The sequence below is a fragment of the Oryctolagus cuniculus genome, chromosome 17 (assembly GCF_051225735.1).
Source record: "Oryctolagus cuniculus isolate XC-2025 breed Fujian yellow rabbit chromosome 17, ASM5122573v1, whole genome shotgun sequence".
Lineage (NCBI taxonomy): Eukaryota > Metazoa > Chordata > Mammalia > Lagomorpha > Leporidae > Oryctolagus > Oryctolagus cuniculus.
In genome coordinates this window covers 66,824,479-66,844,734 of record NC_142883.1, presented here as the reverse complement: position 1 = coordinate 66,844,734, position 20,256 = coordinate 66,824,479, and the positions used below count along the sequence as shown (strand labels likewise).

At 44.9% G+C, this 20,256-nt stretch overlaps 1 long non-coding RNA gene, 1 other non-coding gene and 1 pseudogene across 5 annotated transcripts in view; 2 read left to right on the top strand and 1 right to left on the bottom strand.

Annotated features, from left to right (window-relative positions):
- LOC100347036 (uncharacterized) overlaps positions 1 to 20,256 on the top strand; it is an 876,288-nt gene that overhangs the window by 259,711 nt on the left and 596,321 nt on the right. The gene's annotated exons all lie outside the window — the stretch shown is intronic.
- Positions 1,188 to 8,156, top strand: LOC138847934 (adenomatous polyposis coli protein 2 pseudogene; annotated as a pseudogene).
- LOC149121332 (uncharacterized) overlaps positions 17,374 to 20,256 on the bottom strand; it is a 51,854-nt gene continuing 48,971 nt past the window's right edge. For 3 of the 4 annotated variants that reach the window (XR_016223691.1, XR_016223693.1, XR_016223692.1), the window contains one exon: positions 17,374 to 18,740. This is a non-coding gene — a long non-coding RNA (uncharacterized LOC149121332). The remainder of the gene's footprint in view (positions 18,741 to 20,256) is intronic. The other variant, XR_016223689.1, reaches the window with a different exon arrangement.

Sequence of the window (20,256 nt, the reverse complement as noted above, 5' to 3'; positions counted from 1 at the left end):
TCCAGAATTTAACAACTGCAAATGTACTATTTTATTTCTTTTTAATCATAATGTACAACCTTAAAACAAGTCAGACTAGACTCACTTTCAGTACTGGGTTGTACAAAAACAACAAGGGATTCATAGGAGATTGCTTAGCATAAATAAACAAGGGCACATTGAGAAGATTTTAGAAACGTGGAATTGAAAGATAAGTATTTCTACAAAAATATTTAAATCTATGCATAGTTTTATCATAGTACATTTTTCTATCAACATTTAAGACTCATCAGATCGCATCATGAAAACACAGTATTACTTTTTTCCAATATAAGAACATTACATCAGCATCACAGTTATCTGATTTCATGAATATTTATTGTTGTTCAGCCATGCATTTCTTTGCAACTTAATGAGCAATGATTACTTCATTTTTTCCACATGTCAGACATGTCCAAGAAACAAAGGAGGGCAAATAACTGGGTCTTTTCTTTGGTCATTATTAAAAGCGATTAAGGAAACATAAGTCAAAGTAAAAAAAAAACCTATTTCAGGAATTAAAACAGAATCATTCTTTTGTAGGAACTATAGTCTTTACCAACCTACTTAGAGAAATGTGTGAAATTCCTGAGTAAAATTCTGACTACATAGATCAAAATCTATCATATTTTGAAAATCAAATTCGCAAAACACAAATATAACATAAATAGAAAACCTCATACATAAACCAAGTACGTTAAATCACATTTTGAAAACTGCAACCAAGAAAAAAAGTTAAACAACCAAAATTTCAGGCTTACAGGTATATTTCAAACTTCTAAGGAAGAAAAAGGAAACCTGTTCCCAAACCTATGCAAATGGAAATAAGCTGAGAATAGTTTTAATTTCTTTTGGAAAATCAGCATTACATCGATGATGATGATGCAAGTGTACCAGGATTTGAAATGATTTTTAAAAGCATACCTTTCATAAGCAGATACAAATATCATAAGCAAAGTATTATTATTATTATTTTTGAATTTTAATTTAAAATTTATTTGAGAAACGCAGAGACACACCACCACCATCCCTCCCACTTGCTGGTCCACGCCCCCAAATGCCCACAAAGGCTGCCCTATCCCCGGAGAGCTGGGCGGGGCAATCAGTTCCGGCCACCCAATCCCGGGAGGATGGGCGGGGCCGTCTGTTCCGGTCACACCTGACCCCGCCCCCACTTCCCCCACCCAGGCAGGTGCTCCGCGACCACAAACTGCCTGCAGACGCTGCTGCAGCACCTGACCTCGCACAGCCTGACCATTGTGCGGCAGGCTCTGGAACCTGTCCGCCAGCAGAGCGCGGGACCAGGAGCTGGTGTGGGACCTGGGCGCCGTGGGCATGCTGCACAACCTGCTGGCCCACCGGCCCGCCAAGCACCAGGCGGCCGCCACTGCCGTGTCCCCCCCGCACCTGCATGCCCAGCCTCTACGTGCGCAAGCAGTGGGCGCTGGAGATGGAGCTCGGCCCGGCACCTGGGCCGGGCGCACCCACTGCTCTGGCTCAAGGCGGCCCACGCCAGCCTCTCCAACGACAGCCTCAATAGTGGCAGCACCAGTGACGGCTACTGACCGCGGGAGCACAAGCGGCCCTGCCCGCTGGCCGCGCTGGCCGCGCACCGCGAGGAGCTCCTGGGCGGGCAGCCGCGGCCCGCTGGGCTCGACCTCGACCTGCGGGGTGGCCAGGCCGAGGGGCCCACCCGGGACGCCGCCAGCGCCGACGCCCGCGTGCCCACCATCAAGCTGTCGCCCACCTATCAGCACGTGCCGTGCCGCTGCTGGAGGCCGCGGGCAGGGCAGGCGCGGGGGCCCCCTGCGGCCCCAAGGCAGCCCCCGCGGCTCGGAAGCAGGCCTGGCTGCTGGTGGAGGGCCTGAGCCAGGTGCCCGAGAAGCTGGGGGCCACCCGGACAGCTGCGGCCAGCAGGGCGCTGCAGAGGCTGGTGGCGCAGGAGGGGCCCATCTCGCTGTCCCACTGCAGCTCGCTGTCCTCGACCGGATGCCCAGGCCCCAGCGAGGCCGGAGACTTGGACAGCAACTCCTCCCTCGAGGGCCTGGAGGAGGCTGGCCCCGAAGAGGCGGAGCTGGACCGGGCGTGACGCGGGCCGGGGCCTGACCTTGGAGGATGTCACGCCATCCAGCTGTGTGCAGGAGACACCGCTGGTGCTGAGCCGCTGGAGCTCCGTGAGCTCCCTGGGCAGCTTTGAGAGCCCGTCCATCGCCAGCTCCACCCCCAGCGACCCCTGCAGCGGGCTGGGCAGCGGCAAGGTGAGCCCCAGCAAGCTGCCTGACAGCCCCGGGCAGGCCATGCCGCCCAGCCTCAGCAAGGCGCCGCCGGCCGCGCCGCCCGGCCAGCCCCAGAGCAGCCAGTTCAGCCTGCAGTGGGAGAGCTACGTGAAGCGCTTCCTGGACATCGCCGACTGCCACGAGCGCTGCCACCTGCCTCCGAGCTGGACGCCGGCAGCGTCCGCTTCACTGTGGAGAAGCCGGACGAGAACTTCTCCTGCGCCTCCAGCCTCAGTGCGCTCACCCTGCACGAGCACTACGTGGAGCTGCTGCTGCTGCTGACCGCGGCGCCGGCGGGGGTCGCGGTGGCGCCGGGCACCGCCCGCGAGAAGAGGATGTGGGACGACAGGAGGGGCCGGCGTCCGCGGGCTCCCGGACCCGCAAGGCCGCGGACCAGGAGCTGGAGCTGCTGCGCGCTGCCAGTCCTGGTCTACATGCTGGGGCCCGCCCTGGCCCTGGAGGACGACTCGTGCACTGACTCGGCCGAGGGCACGCCTGTCAACTTCTCCAGCGCAGCGTCCCTCAGCGAGGAGACCCTGCAAGGGCCCCCCAGGGAGCAGCCCCAGGGGGCCGGCTGGACAGGCAGGAGCCCGCCGGCCTCGTGGCCCCCACCAGCCAGGTCTCCAGGCACCGGCTTAAGGCCGGGGTCGCCGGCCGGAGCCCGGAGCAGGTCCGGGGCACAGGGAGGAGCCGGCCGGGCTGGAGCTGCCCCTGGGCCAGCTCCCAAGTGCCCACTTGGACCGGGGTCAGCGGGGAAGGGGGGAGGCAGTCCCTGTGCCTCACGACGCCCACGAGGAGGCCGTGTACTGCTTCTACGACTCTGACGAGGCGCCCTCCTTGGCCGGGCCGCCCCATCCCGCAGGCCCTGAAGCGGGGCAGGAAGGAGGCCCGGGTCCCAGCCAAGGCAGCCGCTCCGGCCCAGCCGCCCCAACCCCCCGGGGCCCAGCCCAGGCTGATCGCAGGTAAGACCCTACCTTGCTACTCCCTGAGCTCCTCGGCTACCTCGCTCAAGGCTGTGAGCGACCGGCCAGCCACCTGGGAGGCCTGGAGCCCACGGTCCCCCAGGCCCTGCACCAAGGAGGCAGGCGCGACAGCTCCCCCAGCCCGCGCTCCGAGGAGGCACTCCCGCGCTGCTGCATCGGCTCAGCCATGCCCAGGCACAGGCCCTCGGCCTCTGGCCTCCAGCGCTGCAAGGCTCGGGCTGCTGGGCAGGACAAGCGGCCGGCAGAGGCGCCCTGGGACTTCGGCGAGGAGGCGGCCGGCTCAGACCTGGCCTCCGACCTGGACAGCGTCGAGTGGCGGGCCATCCAGGAGGGCGCCAATTCCATCCTCACATGGCTGCATCAGGCGGCCGCGGCGGCACCCCGCTAGGCGGCCTCCGAGTCCGACTCGCTCCTGTCCCTGGGGTCTGCTCTGTCCATGGACCCCTCCCCACAGCTATCCAATCGCAGGAGCAGGCGCCAGCCCGGGGCGGGGCAGGGAGGGCAGTGCCCGGCGGCCAGAGAAAGGGAGCCTGGCCTCAGCCAAAAGCGCTCGAGCCCCCGCGCCCCTGGTGGCCCGAGAAGCCGCACGCTGTTCAATAGGTAGCAGCGGGGGTGCCGGCCATTCTCCAGGGGCGGACAGTGATTTACGTGCTCTGCCCGGCCACCCGGCCCCAGCCCAAAGCTGTCCCTGGCCCCGGGCCACACTGAGGAAGGCGGCGGAGCCCCCCAGCCTGGCACAGCCAGCAGCCGCAGGCAAAGCGCCAGCGCCCAGGAAGCAGCGCTCTCGGAGCCTGCACCGGCCGGGCAAGATATCGGAGCTGGCGGCGCTGAGCCACGCCCGCCCCCCCCCCAGGAGTGCCACCCACCCTGCTCCTCTGGCCAAGACCCCTTCTTCAAGCTCCTCCCAGACCTCGCCCGCCTCTCAGCCTCTGCCCAGGAAGTCGCCCCCCTCCACCCCAGCTTCAGGGTCTCTGCCTGGCTCAGCAGCCCCCCGCGTGCCCAAGACGCTGGCACGGGCCCTGCTGGCCAAGCACCACAAGACACGGAAGTCGCCCGTGCGGATCCCGTTCATGCAGAGGCCGGCCAGGCGCGGGCCGCCGCCGCTGGCCAGGTCCGCCCCAGAGCCGAGCCCCAGAGGCCGCGAGGGGGCGGCGGGGGCGCGTGGGGGCCGACTGGGCCTGGTGCGTGTGGCCTCCGCCCGCTCCAGCGGCAGCGAGTCCTCCGACCGCTCGGGCTTCCAGCGCCAACTGACCTTCATCAAGGAGTCGCCCGGCTTGCTGCGTCGCTGGCGCACGGAGCTGCTGTCCGACTCCGCCTCCACCTCCCAGGGCGCGTCGCCCCGCCGCGGCCGGCCCGCGCTCCCCGCCGTCTTCCTCTGCTCTTCGCGCTGCGACGAGCTGAGGGCGGCCCCGGGGCAGCAGCCAACCCGGCCAGGATCCGGTCCCGGCCCCGGCCCGCGCGCACCAGCGCACCAGCTCTGAGAGCCCTTCGCTCCTGCCCGTGAGCGCCCCCGTGCGGCCGGAGGCGGTCAAGCGCTACTCCTCCCTTCCCCACGTCAGCGTGGCCCGCAGGCCCGATGGCGGGGCCCCAGGAGCCCCCAGCCCAGCGCACACCACCCGGAGCCACGGGAGCGACGGCGAGGCGCGGCCACTGCCCAGGGTGGTCGCGCCAGGCACGACATGGCGGCGCATCCGGGATGAGGACGTCGCACACATCCTGCGCAGCACCCTGCCCTCCTCGGCCCTGCCGCTCCGGGGCGCCTCGCCCGAGGAGGGCCCCGCCGGCCCCCCGCTGCAGAAGACCAGCGTCGCCACGGTGCAGACAGAAGAGGTGGCCCAGCCCAAGACCAACGCCAGCGCGTCCCTGAGCCTGGAGAGCAGGCAGTAGCCCCCCGCGCCAACCGGCGCCCAGGCCACCCTCCTGGGCAGCGACATGGATGGGCCGGTCCCGGCCAAGGCACGGTGGGCAAGGCAGGCGTGGCGGGGGGTGCTGGCTCTGTGCCTCCCTCCCAGCTTCCTCTGCACGGACCACGTGGACAGCACAAGGACCACGGGACCCCAGGGCCATCACAGCCTGGGGACCGGAGCCTCATCACACCCCAGGAGCCTGAACGCAGCAGGAGAGGGGCCCCATGGCCCTGCCCATCTCCACGGAGGAGCGCGCTGTAGAGAGAGCCAGCGACCTCTTTCCTGCAGAATCCGGCTGGGAGAAGGGAACCTGCGGGTGGCTGCCCAGCAGGGCTACCCCCACACCCCATCCCCCAGGAGGGGCTCCACCTGCTGTATCCTGTGCTCCACACCCTTGGGCCTTGGCCAGACAGCCGCAGGCAGCAACCCGAGCGGGCGCCCCCTTCAGGCCCCACCCGTGCCCTGCAGGACACAGCCCAGGAGGAGTTGGGGTGGCCCCCAAGCTCCGGGGTGCACCCCAGGTGCCACGCACTTCCTTCTAGGCCACGGCTGCCAAGCAGGGGTCCTGGGGAGCGTGGGGCAGCCGGCCAGAAGATGACCAGCAGTGGGGGTGAGGCAGCGCCCGAGGCCTCCGCACACAGGGACTGCTGGGTGTCCTCAGGCCTGGGGCTCGGGGCTGCTCCCGGATCAGTGAGGGGGAGATGCAGGCACAGCTCACCCCGCCCAGCATGGGGAGATCACAGAGTGACCTTTGGGCAATGGAGCTGAGGCGGGGCTGCAGGCCCTGTCCTGGGGACCTGGTCTTGCCCAGCCCCTGACCCTGGACACCAGTACCCCCCCCCCGCCATTCCCAGGGCCACTCAGGATGGGCGGCCACTTGGCAGCCTTCCCTCCGCCCACCCGCCTGTTCCTCACACCCTGCAGCACCCGTCCCACGTGTACTTAGCGCGCCACTGCCAGCACCCCATGTAAAGCCGCGGGCTCCCCCGCGGAAGTGGGGAAAGTGGCTAGGGGGAACTGCCCTTCCACGGAGGTGGAAGGGTCGGTAGCCAACCCGGGAAGAACCAGCAGCAAACCCGGGAAGGGCCGAGCAGACAAAAGAACAGCGCAGGGTCCTGTGTCGTTCCTCCACGAAGACGGGGAGCGACACCTGAATACACGTTTCTTCTCTTTTTCTCCGAGCTCTCTCTGTCTTTCAAATGAATAGCTAAGTATTTTGTAAAAAGAAAGAAAAAATGACCAGAGTACTATAGTTTTCTAATGTACTTCAGATTTCAGTAGCTAAATTCTCTAAGAATAGTGCTTTCGCTTCACTCTTCCTCCCTTATCTGTTTTTCATATGAAAAGATATGAATGCTGGTGGAAAATACTATCTAAGCCCCAGCTTATTAATAGTTTATAGATGACACTGTCATGAGAACTCTGGCCAAGTCATAGCAACCTTGGTGTCTGTGACGGCTGTGTCATCCTTTGCATGAGCTGATATGATGTGGGAGGCGCCCTTGCCAATGTTCCTTTGCTTAATATTCACCTGTAACACAGACACCAATGGCTTTTCACTATTTAAAACACAATGAAATCCATATATTGGGAAATTTATATTTTAATTAGAAGTTCTGTCAAATAACCTTCATTTGATACAATGGAAAGCGAAGTGTTTACAGTAATGAGGAAGTTACCGTAAGCTTACATTCTTTAAACTTAAAGAAATATTTTTACAGTTGTTTCCATTTTTATCTGAACATTTTCAATGCACCTTTACTATAGTGAGTATTTTATTTTATTGCTTGTTCATTTCCTGTTTATTTGTAATGTTTGCTGTCAGAGGCAAAATGTACAAACTATTACAAAGCAAATTTGATTTCCAGTACAAGAAAAATGCTAGCTTGTGTAATATAAACCCGTGTACACATGTCTATGTCTGTGTCACCAGCATCCGAACGTACACTTGCCCAGAGGGGCTCTGACCCAGCTGTCACACACACAGCCGTGTTCTCGCCGCCAAGGCCTGCCCACTCCAAGGCATTTTATCTTTCACATTATACTCTCTCTGCCTGTTTGTGTCCCACAGTATCCTCCAAAAGTGTGTGTGGGAAATTCATTTTTATGCTGTTCACTTGTGCTCACACATTTAATATAAGAATCAAAAAGTTATTTAGGTTTATAAAACACCATTTCACACTATCTTTATCCATTTCCTCCTAGTCTGGCCTTTGTCCATCTACGTGTGTTAGTCCAGATGGAAGAGAATATGTTTCCCCCGGCACTGCCTTCCCTGACAAATTATGTAAAAGCCTTCTTTTTCTTTTTTCATTTTAATTTTTAATTAGTTTCTAGCAGATTCAATGTGTTTAGTAGATACAATTCTAAGAACATATGATAGTCCCTCTCATCCCTTCTCTCCCTCCTATCCTCTTTCCTTCTCCCCCCTTTTTTTTTGGTTTTTAGTTTTTGAGATAACATATTTTAAACTTACATTACACTAAAAGGCTTAATACTTTGCTAAATAAGAAGTTAAACAAGTAAAAAGCCAAAAGACACTAGTTTAGTGGGAATATAGACATGGCCATAAACAATAACTGAATGGGAAAATGACCATTTCACCTATATAAATTATAAAGTAATCAAGATCATTAAAACTATAGTTGGAAACATTTTTAAAGGAATTATTCATTTATTTGAAAATCAGAGTCATAGAGAAAGGGAGAGACACAGAAAAAGAGAGAAAGATCTTCCATCCATTGGTTCAATCCATGATGGTCACAATGGCCAGGGATGGGCCATACCAAAGCCAGGAGCCAAGAGTTTCATTCAATCTCCCATATGGGTGCAGGGAAACAAGTACTTGGGTCATCCTCCAGCTATTTTTCCCAGTTCACTAGCTGGGAGCTGGGTTGGAAGTGGAGCAGCCAGGACTTGAACTGGCAGCCATATGGAATGCTGGCACAACGGCTTTACCCTCTATGCCACAACATCAGCCCCTAATATAACATTCTTAATCATTGGTTTCACAAAGATATAAAACAAAGTTTTACAAAACCATTTTTTCTGCAATACTGATACACACTGACATTTCATTCTTTTTCTTCTTTTTTTGTATGTTTCTTAACTTTTTACCACATATAAGGGAGAGTATACCATATTTGTCTTTCTGGGTCCAAGCCTTATTTTTCTTAAATTATTTTTCATTATCTGAGGTTTACCTAACTTATAGTAAATGAATTTCCTTTTAGCATAACCACATTTAAGTTGAAAATCAAATATTTGCCTTCTATCAAGAAAAGCAATGCTTATTTAAAAATTATAGAAGCAACAAAAAAAAACCCAAAAACATTCTCTTGTTACTATTTTTTAAATGAAGATCTGGATCCACATGGTATTAAATGTCCTGCAAATTTCCAGGAATATTTATTTAATTTTTATTTATTTTTTTAGTTGACAGGTAGAGTTATAGACAGTGAGAGAGAGAGACAGAAAGGTCTTCCTTCTGTTGGTTCACTCCCCAAATGGCAGCTATGGCTGGCGCTGCGCCGATCCGAAGCCAGGAGCTAGGCACCTCCTCCTGGTCTCCCATGGGGTACAGGGCCCAAGCACTTGGGCCATCCTCCACTGCCCTCCCGGGCCACAGCAGAGAGCTGGACTGGAAGAGGAGAAGCCAGGACTAGAACCCGGAGCCCATATGGGATGCTGGCGCCGCAAGTGGAGGATTAACCAAGTGAGTCATGGCACTTGGCTCCAGGAATGTTTATTTAAAAACCATGCTTTTGTTTTAAAATTTAGAAACTGCTTCAGGATTCTGATATGAAAATTTATAGAAGCAGAAATAATCATAACAAATAGCGATATAATCAAAACAAAAAGAGGGTTCATTAGACCAATGTAACCAGAAACTGAAGTACTAAAAACTAATTCAAAAATTAAGAAATAAAATTCAATTAATATATGGAATGAAAAGCCCTCCAAGGTCAAGTCAGATATATTATTCTAATAAAACTACAGTTAAAGAGTAGGACATCTGTATTTCTAATAATTTAAATTACATAGAGGTCGGCGTCATGGCTCACTTGGTTAATCCTCTGCCTGCAGCACGGCATCCCATATGGGTGCTGGGTTCTCCTCCCGGTTGCTCCTCTTCCAGTCCAGCTCTCTGCTGAGGCCCAGGAAGGCAGTGGAGGATGGCCCAAGTGCTTGGGCCCTGCACCTGCATGGGAGACCAGGAGAAGCACCTGGCTCCTGGCTTCAGATTGGTACAGCATGTCGGCTGTAGCGGCCATTTGGGGGGTGAACCAATGGAAGGAACACCTTTCTCTCTGTCTCTCTCTCTCTCACTGTCTAACTTTGCCTGTAAAATAAGTAAAAATAAATAAATAAATAAAAATAAAGAGTCATTATCTTTAAAAATTACATAATGTTTATCAGGAAATAGCTCAATGATGATCCTAAGTTACAATTTAGGCACCACACAAACACTAATGCAAGAGGGAAGTAAAATAAAGACACAAATATGTGATGTGAAAAAAAATTTAACCTCAAAAATTTTGTTATAAACCAACAGTGTTTACAATCTGATGAAATATTGAATAGGTAATGGTGAAATTTTTTTCTCTCTTTTTTAATTTAGTAAATATAAATTTCCAAAGTACAGTTTATGGATTACAATGGCTTTCCCCCCATAATTTCCCTCCCACTCGCACCCCTCCCATCCCCACTCCCTCTCCCATTCCATTCACATCAAGATTCACTTTCAATTCTCTTTATATACAGAAGATCGATTTAGTATATATTAAGTAAAGAGTTCATCAGTTTGCACCCACACAGAAACACAAAGTGTAAAATACTGTTTCAGTACTAGTTATAGCATTACTTCACATTGGACAACACATTAAGGACAGGTCCCACATGAGGAGTAAGAACACAGTGACTCCTGTTGTTGACTTAACAATTTGACACTCTTGTTTATGGTGTCAGTAATCTCCCTAGGCTCTAGTCATGAGTTGCCAAGGCTATGAAAGCCTTTTGAGTTCGCCGACTTCGATCTTATTCTGACAGGGTCATAGTCAAAGTGGAAGTTCTCTCCTCCCTTCAGAGAAAGGTACCTCCTTCTTTGATGACCCATTCTTTCCACTGGGATCTCACTCACGGAGATCTTTTATTTAGGTTTTCTTCTTCTTCTTTTTTTTTTTTTCCAAAGTGTCTTAGCTTTCCATGCCTAAAATACTCTCATGGGCTCTTCAGCCATATCCAAATGCCTTAAGGGCTGATTCTGAGGCCAGAGTGCTTTTTAGGACATCTGCCATTCTATGAGTCTGCTGTGTATCTCGCTTCCCATGTTGGATCATTCTCTCCCTTTTTGATTCTATCAGTTAGTATTAGCAGACACTAGTCTTGTTTGTGTGATCCCTTTGACTCTTAGACCTATCAGTGTGATCAATTGTGAACTGAAATTGATCACTTGGACTAGTGAGATGGCATTGGTACATGCCACCTTGATGGGATTGTATTGGAATCCCCTGGCACGATTCTAACTCCACCATTTGGGGCAAGTCCGATTGAGCATGTCCCAAATTGTACATCTCCTCCCTCTCTTATTCCCACTGTTATATTTAACAGGGATCACTTTTCAGTTAAAATTCAAACACCTAAGAATAATTGTGTGTTAATTACAGAGTTCAACCAACAGTACTAGAACAAAACAAAGAAAAAATACTATACTAAAATGGATAAAGTATTACATTGTACATCAACAGTCAGGACAAGAGCTGATCAAGTCACTGTTTCTCATAGTGTCCATTTCACTTCAACAGGTTTCCCCTTTGCTGCTCAGTTAGTTGTCACCGATCAGGGAGAACATATGATATTTGTCCCTTTGGGACTGGCTTAATTCACTCAGCATAATGTTTTCCAGATTCCCCCATCTTGTTGCAATTTTAAACGTTTGGATGCAGGTGTAGTGGTTTTTTTTATGGTTTTACTTTGCATTTCTCAGATGATGAATGATACTGAGTACCATTTTGTATTGCTTTCCATCCATTCATTATGTGTAGTGTCTGTTCAAGCCTTTTGCCCATTATTTAATTAAGTTATGCTTGTTCTTATTTTTGGTTTTTTAAGGTGATTTGCATATTATAATGAGTCATTTGTAATATATATTATTTTCCAACTTTTTCTCTTGATCTGCGGTTTGTTTTATATTCTCTTAACAATGTCTTTTGAAAACCAGAAATTTTTAATTTGATGAGGGTACAAGTGGTCTATTTCTTTCTTTTATGCATACTTTGTTTATCATATCTAAGCAATCTTTGCTTAAATGAGGAAGGCATAAAGCTACTCATGTTCTTCTCAAAAATTTTCAAAATTTTGGTTTCCCATTTGAGACCATGATCCATTTTCTGCAATCTTCTAAATCCAATGATAATTTAGTGTGTTTATGTATGGATAAGCAATATTTCCTGCATCAATTATTTCAAAGCCCATTCTTTTATCTTGAATTATTTCAGATCTTTCTAAGTCATGTGTTTGTGTATGGATGAATATATTTTAGCCACTCTATTCTTTGCATTAAGTTCTTTATTGTCTGATGCTATCTTGATTACTGTGGCTTTAAAAATAATTCTCAAAATCTTATAGTGATAGCTCACTTTACCCTTTTGTTATTCCTTATCCAGGGTAGGGGGTGCATCTTACATGCTTTGTATTTAAATATTGTGAAATTCTTCATAGGAACTATTTCAAGACGTTGAGTAGGATGGTGTTGAATCTACAGATAAATGTTAGGAGAATATATGTTTTAAAGATATTAAATGTTCTGCTATATAAGCAATGTAAATTATTGTATTAATTTATTCTTTCTTTAATTTCTCTCAGCAATAATTTTTTAATTTCCAGAATAAATGTCTTAATTATTATTAGATTTTTCCTTAGGTATTTCATTTTTCAGGTTGTTAAAACTGGGATTTTTTTGCACTTTTAATTTCTTTTTTTTTTTTTTTTTTTTTTTGACAGGCAGAGTGGACAGTGAGAGAGAGAGACAGAGAGAGAAAGGTCTTCCTTTGCCGCTGGTTCACCCTCCAATGGCCGCCGCTGCAGCCGGCGCACCGCGCTGATCCTGGCAGGAGCCAGGAGCCAGGTGCTTTTCCTGGTCTCCCATGGGGTGCAGGGCCCAAGCACCTGGGCCATCCTCCACTGCACTCCCTGGCCATAGCAGAGAGCTGGCCTGGAAGAGGGGCAACCGGGACAGAATCCGGCGCCCCAACCGGGACTAGAACCCGGTGTGCCGGCGCCGCAAGGTGGAGAATTAGCCTATTGAGCCACGGCGCCGGCTGATGCACTTTTAATTTCTAAAAATTAATTGTTCATCAATAGAAGAGCAGTTATTTGTGTGTAAGTTTTGTATCTCATAATCTTGATGAACACACTTACTAACCCCAGTAATTGGTTTTTATATATTTTCTTGGATTATTTTCACCTAACCATGCCTAAAATGAGCCTGTGAAATATGCCTATGTTGATATTTTGAAAAGAAAATCACTATATCTATTATATCTTTATATATAATTATATATAAATATATATTGCATTATATAATATATAATTATATATAAACATATAATTATATCTATTATATATTATATGTATTATATATCTATATATATTATATCTATTATTTAAGGTGATATGTATCTTTATTTTAGACCTCAACCCAAATATACATTAAACATAGTATTAAAAACTGTGTACCACAATTATTGTAGTAGACTAATGCTAATTCATCCCATGAATGACTTCAGAAGCCTTAGATTATCTATCAGCTTTAGAACAAAAAAATACAATTAGAACATGAGAAATACAAGTGAGGGTTTACAATTATATTTTTAAAAATTTGTTCCTTATATAAGGTGAACAAACTTCATGTATTTCATATATACAGATTTAAGAGCATAGTGATAGTTCTTTCACTACCCTTGCTACTGCTTATGATCTCACCCTCCCTCCTTCCTTTCTTATTTTTTCTTTCAGTTTTTACAATGACATACTTTATTTCATAATCACAAGCTTGATCTTCCACTGAATAAACAAACAAATAGTAAGTATAAAAATCATTGTTGTTCAAGAGTATAGACAAGGATTGTAAACAACAGTCAAATCTCAAAATGTCAATTTTACTCATATAAATTATATTTTTGTGTTCTGTATATTAATTACCACAAGTAAAGGAAAACATATGATATCTGTATTTTTGGGACTGGCTTATTTCAGTAAGCATAATCGTTCCAAGTTGCATACATTTTGTTGCAAAATACAGGATTTAACTCTTTTTAATGGCTGAGTAGTATTCCATGGTGTATATATATCCCATTTTCTTTATCCAGTCATTGGTTGATGGTCAACTGGGTAGATTGCATATCTTAGCTCTTGTGAATTGAGCTGCAATAAACATGAAGGTACAAATAACTCTTTCATATGCTGATTTAATTTCATTTGGGTAAATTCCCAGGAATTCATGGCTGGGTAACATGGTAGGTCTATTTTCAGATTTCTGAGGATGTCTTCCATATTGGTACTACTGTAATAGAGGGCAGCATATGTGCGATAGTTGAACATCAAATTTGACTTTAATTCAGCTGCCAGCCAAATGAATAGGATATATTTACTTAGGTCAACAATGGTTTTACAAAACCAAGTATATACAAGTTCAGTGTCAATGTCTCACTGTATACACATATTAATGTATCTTGATGTCAGGTGTCCATTTTGGAGTCAACATGAGGGTTTAAGGAATGTCAGAGATTCCTTCTCAGCTTTTTGGCTAAGATCAAGTGTGGGAATATCACAGATGCAGATGATGGGGTTCCAAGTACAAGACAATGGGTCAGAAAAGCCTAAATGATGTATGCAGAGAAAAGATAAGCTAAAAAAGGAGAACTAGGATTGACCTGAAATACCTGTTTGTGGTAACTGTTGGTAAGTGCTATAAACTGATCAGTGTATTATAAAGTGTCAGTGATATATATATATATATATATATATAGTAAAAATTGTGTGAATGAAATACTATTTGGTATAGATATATAAAAATGTCTACACTGAATTGTACCCCTTAACCAATAAAACTTTCTCTCCCAAGTTTTATGATTTTTTTCATGAATTCCACATTATGTAATATTAATATACCTATCTCTTTGAAAAATAATATGCATGTATGCATATGGTTACATATGAAGCAAATATAGCAACATGCTAAAAATTGTTATATCTATGAATGCTCATGGAATCTTTCTTTGTACTTTTCTATATTATTTGTGATATTTAAAAATAAAAAATTTAAAAGAAAGGTTAGTCTTTCTAAGGAATAAAAGAAAACTGAGGCATAACATCTTTAATAATGTTCTTCCTCTGTGTCACTTTTTTATATATTAGTTTTATAGATTAGATGCTTCTTTTCAATAATTGAGTACAACAGTGATTATTATCATCTTATTTTACTGGGAATAACAGAGTATTTGTGGCTTCTGTGACATAGCTACTGTCACACCTGAGAAAGTCACAGATTAATGTTCAGGACAGTGGTTCATGTTCTATATCCGTTCCTTCTTCTTTTACCCTCTTTGCTATTCTTATCTTCTCATGCCTTGGCAACTCATGACAAGAGCCTAGGGTGATTACTGATGCCATAAACAGGAGTGTCAATTTGTTAAGTCAACAACAGGAGTCACTGTGCACTTACTCCTCATGTAGGATCTCTGTCCTTAATGTGTGGTACAGTGTGATTTAATGCTACAACTAGTACTCAAACAGTATTTTTCACTTTGTGTTTCTATGTGGGTGCAAACTGTTGAAATCTTTACTTAATATATGCTAAACTGATCTTCTGTATATAAAGAGAATTGAAAGTGAATCTTGATGTGAATGGAAGGGGAGAGGGAAAGGGAAAGGGGAGGGTTGCGGGTGGGAGGGAAGTTATGGGTGGGGAAGCCATTGTAATCCATAAGCTGTACTTTGGAAATTTATATTCATTAAATAAAAGTTAAAAAAAATCAAAATAATCAATAAATAAATCTTATATACAGGCAAAATTTCATTTATGAGTAATAGTAGAAAATCAAATATACATCACTGAATAGAAAACTGTCTAATTTTTTATTATCTTTTACTTTTATCTTTATACTAACAAAGTAACGCTATTTTCAATGGGATGGATATCTAGGAATGATAAGTGAAAAGCATAATATGTTAGCAGTATGTTTGCAAAATTCAGATGCAAAAATAGATGAAATCCAAGATGATTTAAATTTGATGGCTAGTTGAAAGTATTTTAGTAAACATAGAGGAATATAAATAAAGAGTTTAAATAAATTACAATTCTAGAAATATCCTAGGATGCACAAACCAGTGCAATACCAAAGAGTAATTTTCTCAGCTCTCTCTCACACAAAGCCTCTCACACATACATATCTGCCAATTTGTTGGCATTCAAGTACACAGAGGGTTCTATGGCTTTAAAATTGGGATGAGTTTTAAAAATACGATCTAAGGAAACAACAGAGAAACAGCCAAAAGACTAAGAAAGTCCTAATAAAAGATCCTAATAAAAAAGACAGTGAATGGGGAACTTCAAATCTTCCTTCACAATTTCTGGTAATTATATACATAATAGTGTAACAGAAAAAACACAAACTGGTGTAAATTCTTGCAATTGTATGTGTGGATGCATATATGAAGTTCCAAAGAAGTTACCCAAAAGAAAATACTTTATGTTCAACCTATGTGATTTTTAGACATTTTCTTTTCGTTTAGGTAAGAGATAAGATAATTCAAAAGCATTCAAGTTGTTCTTCTAGAAGCATGGCTTTTTTCTTGCCTATGTAATATTATGCAACAACATAGAAAATTCTTGTTTCCTATTGAATTCATGTTGACACTACTTTATGTGAAAACCTGTTATTACTGGCTCTTTAAAAATAACACTTACACTGCCGGCACTGTGGCTCAACAGGCTAATCCTCCACCTAGCGGCGCTGGCACACTGGGTTCTAGTCCCGGTCGGGGCGCCAGATTCTGTCCCGGTTGCCTCTCTTCCAGGCCAGTTCTCTGCTATGGCCCAGGAGTGCAGTGGAGGATGGCCCAAGTGCTTGGGCCCTGCACCTGCATGGGAGACCAGGAGAAGCACCTGGCTCCTGCCTTCGGATCAGTGGGGTGCGCTGGCCACAGCGCGCCGGCCGCGGTGGCCATTGAAGGGGGAACCAACGGCAAAGGAAGACCTTTCTCTCTGTCTCTCTCTCACTGTCCACTCTGTCTGTCAAAAAAAAAAAAAAAACACTTACACTTTGTTTATAATTTATACACTTATTTAAAAATTATCAACAAGCAAATTATATACAAAAATATGCACTGCTTGTCTCTTCTCTGTTTAATAGAAAATAGTTTGCTTTTTTTCTTATATTTATTGCCTACTTGACCTTTTTTCTCTCTGACAGTTCCAATCAAAATCAAGTTACATATTGAGAAAGAATAGAGATATATTCAAACATGTTTAATTAACACTCTACCACTCCACCCCTCAATTTGTTTAACGATTATGTGATATAATGCAGTACATTCCAGATAAACATCAAAAACCAACAATTGTCAAGTAGGGATTTGCTGTCAAGTTGCATAAAAATTAGCTGTGATAAACATAGAGAAACTGGCACCAACCCAGACCTATGTAATCGAAGTTTCTAAAAGAGAATTAGGAAATATGCAATGAAAATATCTCCCCTGGGTGACTCTAATGTGAAAGGTTATCCAAGTTCACGGTTACAGCACACAAGAAACTACCTGTTTCTGAACTAAAAGCATAACAAGCATTACAGTAAAAGTAATCATAAAAGCAGAGCAGGCATTTGGCACAGTGATTATTAGCACACTACTTGGAACACCCTCATCCCATTTCGTAATGTCAGCGTTAAGACCCTGGCACTGCCTAAAGACTCCTGCTTCCTATTAATGTGCATGCTGGGAGTCAGTGGTGATGGCAAGTGCTCTTCCATGTGGGAGAGCAAAGCTGATTTCCTGGTTTCCAGTTTCAACTTGACCCAGCAGTGAGCAGACAGGAGTCTCTCTCTCTCTCTTTTCTTTCTCTCTCTCTCTCTGTCTTTCTCACTGAATAGACTAGTGAAAAAAAATCAAACCTCATTGTAGGTGCTAAACTCTGATTTTTTTAGAATTAGAAAAAAATAAAAATATAGGACATTCAATGCCTGTGTTGGTTTGATTGACCTACTCTCATTTGTCTCTCCAGATTGTATACTTTACAGAAAGGAGCTCAACTCCATTCAGGAAATATATGAACATTTGTTTTTCTTAGTAGTATTCCTACCCAGAATGCTATTTTCAATTTGTTTAATCAGCAAAGACTTCTCTGTCAAGACACATATTGAGTTACTTATCTTGCAATAGTTCTTGACTATTCAAGCTTACTTACCACTCCTTAGCTCTGTATTTGTTTTGATCAAACCACTCATCACATCACATTGAACCTGCTGTTGCTTGCCTATTTATGTCCATAAATAAAAAATGAGCCCTTCCAGGATACCTGGTGTTCTTTTAATTGTTGAAGCCCTCATTTAAGTTGTGAATATTGTTTCATGTGTGATATGCTTCAATAAATGTTTGCCCAATCATTAATGACATGATAATAGGGGCAATTAGTTTTCATAGAACAATCTTTGCTGATAGAAAAACTCACTTAGGAGACCAGATAGACTCAGCAGAAGGTAATTTAGGATCCAAGAAAAGTTTTTTTTATCATAGTAAACATTGTTGCCAAATACTAATAGATTATCCGTCAATCTTCATTGTTATGATTGTTTGTTGAAAGTTAAATCACGCATGATTAAACTCTTTCTAGTCAATGATTCAGACAACAAAAATAATAAATACAGGGTTGATCCACATTTTTATTCTTTAATGCAGTTTGTTCTTTATTTATAATCTTTTATGTTTAAAATAATGCCATGAATTTTTACATCGTGTTGCTTCTGCACTAGTTTTCTCCGTGTGGTTTTCAAAAAGATCATGGATAAAATGTGGAAATTGCTCCAGTTGAATAAGCAAGTTTAATCCTGTGGTGATATTTGCTTCAGTTACAGGCTACGTAATCCATGAAGTATAATCCTGAGTACGATCCATGGAGATGATTTTATTAGTAGGAAGCATCATCTAAACTCATGTGATTCCACCCATTGTTCAATAGGATGAAATGTCAAAACATTAAAGTCTCATTTATCTTTAATTTCATTCCAAAAACTAGTCTTGAAAGCAACCAATTATCTTATTAATCATTCCCAGGAAACGTTACTAATGTTCCATTATCTGCATGTTTAGGTTTGACCTTTGATGGTGCAGAAAAGCTATCTTCACTTTAACAAAATCATATCCTTCAGTTTTGAGAATGGTTAGTTGCAATATGATTAGGATTCTGCTCTTTCTCCATCTACTATATTCATATTATGTGTATTACAAACTTGGGCTTCTTCAGTGTTTATGTCATGTTTGATTCCATGCTTTTTGATGACCTATATAAAAATAAATTGTTCATATTCAGATTTAATTTATTTATCATTGATACATAAAAATCCTACAAGTTGTAGGATATCAACCAATGTATCAATACCTGTTTACATTGTGTAATATTAAAATCAGAGTAAACATATTTATCTCCTCAAATATTTATAATTTCTTTTGGTGGGAATATTCAAAATTCTTACTTCAAGCTTTAAAAAACACATTTACAGTAGATCATTGCTATCTATAGGTATTTTACTATGCAGTAAAACACAAGAACTTATGAACTTACTCCTCCTACCTAACTCTAATTTCTTTATTTCTTTTATTTTTTGGTGCTGAAACCCAGAAGCAAACTCTAATTTCATATTTATGAAGCAGCCTTTCCCCACCACTCCCTCCCTCCACCCATCCTGGCTTTTGGAAATGGTCACTTCACTCTCAAGTTCTATGAGGTTGAGTTTTTCAGAATCAACATATGAGAAACAAGGTTTAGTACTTACCTTTCTGTACCTGACTTATTTCACTTAACATAATAACCTACAGCTCTTTATATGTTGTGACAAATGGCAAGATTGGACCATTTTTAAAAGAAAGTTGGTTTACTTGAAAATCAGAGTATCAGAGAAAGGAGAGAGAAAGGGAGAGAGAGAAAGGGAGATAGAGAGAGAGCAAGAGAGTGAGCTTTTATTTTCTATTTCTCTCCTCAAATGCCCATAACATCATGGGCTGGGGCTGGCCAAAGTCAAGACACTGGAACTCCATCTGGGTCTCTTATATGGGTGGCAGGAACCCAAATATTTGGGCCATTATCCCCTGCTTCTCAGGTTCACTATTAGCAAGGTAGAATGGAAGTGCTAATCTGCACAGATGTCCCAACCTGTGGCTTAACTTGTGTGCCACAATTCTCATCCTCAGATTTGCAATATGTTTGTGACTGAATAATATTTTTCTGTGTATATGTAGCAGTTTCTTTATTCTTTATTATGAAGTGAATACACAGGCTATACTGGCAGATTGTTTAAATTCTGCTATGGTGAGTTCTGAGAATTGGTGATGTGCAATTGTTTTAAAGGCATGATTGGCCACATCCTTTCTCCTTTTGTAGCTCCAAAGCCTGGATGGGGGTCGTGGACTCATCTTCAGACCTGAGGAGAGCAGTGCCTGTCTAGAGGTGCCCTGACCGTTTATTCCCCATTTATAAGGAAGCAGAAGAGTCTCCTCTTATGTTTCAGCGCATCACTGGTTCAGAGGCGTACGCCACTAAAAAGTGTCCATTTTGGCAATCTTCATGTACTGCCTGAACACAACTGTATACCTTGTAGAAAGTCCTAAAATGTTCAGTATCAGCATCATAGAAAGTCATACATCCCCTTCCTTTGTGTGTTTAGTATGGAAAATTTTTTCCAGGAAGTTATGACAGGAATTCACAGAGCACAGAATCAAGAGAGCTTTCAAGTTACAATTACAGCTGACTGTAAATGGCTCTGCCCCATTTACATCAGCTGTTACAATGTCTTCATTGCA